Consider the following 5,128-nt stretch of genomic DNA (forward strand, 5'->3'; position numbering starts at 1 on the left):
GGTAGCCAGCTAGCAAGGCTGGTCTGATCGGCTGATCGCCATGAGTGACGCATGTCTGTTCATCGGGTAGCTGCTGGTTGTTGCCCAAAAAGAAAAAAGAAAGGAAGGCCTAATGGACAGGCAAGGAGGTAATAGCACCCCAGGTCCTTATACTTGCATGTCAGGTGATGGTTTAGTTCTTGTAGTTGTAAAAGTAGATTATTTCATCCCTGAATTTGCAATGGAGGTGCAAATTTAATCCTAGACCAATCACAGCTCGTCAACTGGATGCCAAGTGGCCTGACTGGTCAGCGCGCGGAATTTTGCACTTAGCCCTCTGCCTTCTTGCCTTATCAACCCGCAGTACCCCGTGGGCATGCTGTGTTGAAATAATCTGCGCCACCGCCACGATCAGGCCCGTGATCCGCTTCCTCAGCCTCCGGTACATCGCGCGATGGCGCCGCCTCTGCCGCCCGGATGCGCCACCATCCTGCTGAACTTGGACACCGTGGTATGGATATCGTCGAAGCACCGGTTGCACCTCTGGTCCATCTGCATCCATCCAACAAGCTCTGCCATAAGTTTTTTTTACCATGGTAATAACAGTCTGAAGTTGAGATGAAATTCAACAGCTCGCTCACCAGCTGCAGCATTTTCAGGAGATCGTTCCTCACCCTCTGAGCCTCCATCCACCTCCCGCCGTCGGCTAAGTGCTCCTCGGAGGGCAGCATCAGGTGGTTGGAGCTCACCGACGACGGCGTCCTCGCCGAGCAGCTCGACGAGAGCAGCAGGCTCGCGTCGCTGCCACTGTCGCTGATTGAATCATCATTCATCTCGGCCATGTCTGTCAGCAGGCAGCCGGCGAACCCATTCAACAGCTCCTGGGCAATGTGCGCATATCCCGACCGCGGCAGCACCTGCGAGAAGTGCGGAGGCCTCGAGTACATCTGTGGGTACACATGTCAGAGCTCGTAGTCGCTGGCACCGACATCGCCGTAAGGAGGCAGATGGAACTGGCCGGCGCCGGCGTGAGCCCTGACGGCCTGAGGTTGCTGGTAGCCAAAGCCTTCGCTCTTTACATGGGTCAGGCCGGAGCAGCTCACCTCCGAGGACTGCTCCGGCATGCTCGCCATGGTGACCGAGGAAGACTGGGCTCCTAGCCTGAGTGCACGGTACTGCAGCTCTCGCCGGCGACGACGTACGCGTCGTCGTTCATCTCGTCCGTGGACATGCTCGCTTGGTGGCTGTCCCGCGAAGGAGCGGCAGACCACACGAGCTGGTTCGCCGGCGAAGTGACCATCACGGCGCTGCTGGCCATGAAATGCGCGGCCACCTCTGCGCCGCCAGAGCCGAAGCCCGCATCGTGCGACATGCTTGGGTAGAAGAATGGCGCTTCGGAAGAACCGATCATGCTGCTTCCTCAGAAGAAACAAGTGTTCATGGCATCCAGCCCCAACTGCTGCTGATAGGATGGATTGCTAGACATCTTGAGGCCTAGCTCTGTAGTCGCCAAAGGCCAAATCTTGCACACTAGTACTAGTTTTAAAAGACCTGAAGCAAAGCAGCAGTAGGATACGTGAGCCAAATAATCGGTGACATCAACGCCGCTGCTGAGGACACAGTTAACAGATTGTTCCTTCACAAAGTTGAAGATGCAAGGTGAGCTACTGTGCGCATTGTAGCAGGCAGCAATGCACACGAAATTGCACAGCACTGACCATAGGAGGAGGAAAAAGTTCACCTAATTTGCGGCAAGAACAGAAAAACACCACCTACTTGCTAGCCTTGGCGCAAAAATGCAGCCATCTAAAGCATAGCTGATCTAGAAAAAAGCCACCTAAAGCACACAGTAAAACGGGTTGTTTGTCCTGAAATTTCAAAATGGGGCAGCGCAAGAAAAGCACCGGAATGAATGGAGAAAGGCCAGGGACATCAGTTAGTTACAGTAGCCAATCTCATAAGAAATAGTGCTTATCGAACTGCTCATTCAACATTCGCTTGAGGAACCCTTTTCTTTTTCAACATTCAATATTCAACATGATAACCAACAGCGCAAGCATTAGAGATCTTCCATTCCAAGCCGTACCACACAAAGAGACAATAACGCAAAAACAAGAAGGAAATCATGTTGAAGAACCAAAGTGGGAACATCCGAGGAAGCCCTCCGGAGCTAGGGATCAGTAGTCGAACCTTAAACAATCATGGAGAGAGAAAGCACGACGACGGCCTATGAATCGCCAACCACCCCTCCGTCTCTACCTCAAGTGGCTACTCCCCTACAGAGGTTTCAACCTGGGATATGGCTAGCTAGCGAGGGCGAGTGGGGCAGCAGAGCTTCCCAAGCACCGCAAGAGAGGAGATGGTCAGCGAGAGGAGGAAGAAGATGAAGCTGGAGGTAGCATGTGTTGAACGGCGGGTTGATAAGGCAAGAAGGCAGGGGGCTAAGTGCAAAGTGCCGCGCGCTGACCAGCCAGGCCACTTGGCATCCAGTTGGTGAGTTGTGATTGGTCTAGGATTAAATTTGCACATCCATTGCAAGTTCAGGGATAAAATAATCTATTTTTGCAACTACAAAGACTAAACCATCACCTGACATGCAAGTATAAAGACCTGGGGTGCTATTACCTCACACGCAAGCCAAAACCCATGTCAATGTTTACTCGCGCGCAGAGCAAAGATGCTTCTGCCTTTTCCCATCTCCTTGTTCCGTGGAAGCTTGTACTGCGATTACAGGCACAAAGCTGTCTATCTCTTTTGGCATGGCATCGGTTGTTCCTAACTTGCTACATGCATGTTGGACAAAAGAGCAAATATGCTCGCCATGCCATACTCCACCACTCTGAAGGCATATAATCTGATCTTATCCCGGACCCGTCTCCTAGCTAGAAAACAAGCAATAGCTACAAGTACTCCCTCTGTCTGGAATTAACTGCCACATAAATGAGTGTATCTAGAGTTCTAGACAAGCACATGATATGATATGCCTATTGTTTGTGACTTCAGATTGATGGTGAAACAGTAACTCGTGTCGTGGAACTGAAAGAACAACAACGGAAGCTTTTTGTTTGAAAAGGGAGATTTCTCCGGTCTTTACATCAGAACGATGCATACGGTCACCTTTATTACTAAGCAAATCAGTTCGACGGAGGTCTTAAAGTCTCAAAAATAAGAATAAAAAGATGCTCACAAAGAGCTAAAGAGTATAAATAAAGCCACAACCGGCTGGCAAAAAAAAGATAGAAAAACTAATTGCCTATCATATTACATGACCGCCATCCAAACCGGTTGAAAATAGCTCATGCTACCATCTCCCATCGGATAGATCCAGTAACCATACGATCCCTGGCCTCCGCCGGAGTGAGTAGCGACCACATACGGATGAACGCAGTGGCTCAGAAGATAACCTGCAAAAAATGAGTATTTGTTTTTCTGTTAAAGACCAAATCATTTCTGCAATTCCAAATAGCCCATAATAAAGCACATACTCCTACACGAATGTGTCTCGCTGTTTCGTGCGCTATCCCATCAAGCCATGTCCCAAATAACGTGTTGATATTATTTGAAGGAGTAATATTAAGCTTTACATGCCGTTCGATAACCTGGTGGCATATCATACTCAAACACAAATAAATAAGAGAAGCTTTAATCCAAACATTCATTTACTGATCAGATTTGCTAAGTCTAAGTTGACCGAGACTTCGTTAAGTCTCTGTCGATGCTATATCCGTGAAATCTTGATATGTGTAATTTTTTTTTCTTTCTTTTGCATGTTATGTTACTTGACTGAGACTTGGTTAAATCTCAATCGACTGAGACCAAGCCACACCCTTTACTGATTTCTTCAGAAGAGCGGCGTCCTTCACTGACTTTCTCAAAACAAGCAAGGTTCTTCACCATTAATATGCAGTTATCCATTTCTCCAACTAACTCCATGACACGCATGTCTTCCACTTCATCGGTGTACCATATCTAGGCTAGGTCCTAGATCACTCACTCACTGCCTTACCAGTTGGAGTATAACCAACCGGGAGAAAAAGGGGCATCCATATTCCCTCGATATTGTTCACCAACCTAGCAATGCTGAATTTTTCGTGGCTCTACTGATGCTGCCTCACATTACTCATTTGGTGTGTTTGTGAAGCATCTGATTCCAGGATGAATACTGAATCTGGTGAGTATTGCCAGTCCTAGTGGAATTATGCATACCATGAACAAGCAAATAAAGAAACAGTAGCCGACCAAGAAAAAAGAGCCTGGGGTCCAGAGATGGCCTTGAAATTAGGGTGAATGCATGTCTGTCATGTTATCACATTCGATCGACATCTGGTCCTTAATTTCATAGCTAACTCAAGGACCTATGACTGAGACAGCGAGGGCAATAAAATGCTGATCTAGCGAGCTGATGGTGAGACGGAGAGGTGCGGAGGAGGCGAAGAACCGTCTTGGCTGCAGAAGCAAGCAAGAATCCTACCACTTGGCGTGAGCACTTTGAGCCCTACTAATTAACAGTGGCCCCTGAACAAACCAGGAGGCGCTGCACCAACCAAAGTATATATGTGACCGGCACACTGATGATGGAGTGTCGGTTTGCGTCAACTTTGGAAACGAAAATCCCACATCTACGTGCACTAACGAAAAGTTTTACGTAAACTGCCAAACAAGATGTAGCATTGCTCCTTTGGAAACCAGGAACGGCAGGCGAAAGCATACCGGTGATGAACAAGAAAGAGATGTGCACTCTGCATTGCAATAACAAACAAACAAACAAACAAAGATAATTTCAGCGGATTTGCTCATACAGCGTTTGAAAGTTCTCGATCATGTAACTGATGTAAACTGTACATGACCAACTCTGCGTTTGCACTTGGCTTGAACCGAGACGCAAAGGCAACGGGACGGGACAGGGAAAGCAGGAGCGAAGATCGGCGCGGTAGCTAAGCTAGCTAGCTAGCGGTTCGTGCGCCACCCGCACGGCGTCGCGTTCTGGCTAGCCAAGGGGCATGGCATGATGACGATGTACGACGCGTGCCCGCCTTGATTGCTCGATGCATGGCGACGGTGGCCACCTAACCTAACCGACCACGTGAGTGAGTGCGCGACGCCGACGTTCAGCTGTGCTCGACGAAGGACTGACCCAATCAATGTACGC

The 5,128-nt window shown here is 48.9% G+C and overlaps 1 pseudogene; it reads right to left on the reverse strand.

Moving 5' to 3' along the window:
• Positions 1–203: 203 nt before the first annotated feature.
• On the reverse strand, positions 204–1,351 carry LOC125537651 (annotated as a pseudogene).
• Positions 1,352–5,128: the final 3,777 nt, after the last annotated feature.

This window comes from Triticum urartu, chromosome 2 (assembly GCF_003073215.2).
Source record: "Triticum urartu cultivar G1812 chromosome 2, Tu2.1, whole genome shotgun sequence".
Taxonomy (NCBI): domain Eukaryota; kingdom Viridiplantae; phylum Streptophyta; class Magnoliopsida; order Poales; family Poaceae; genus Triticum; species Triticum urartu.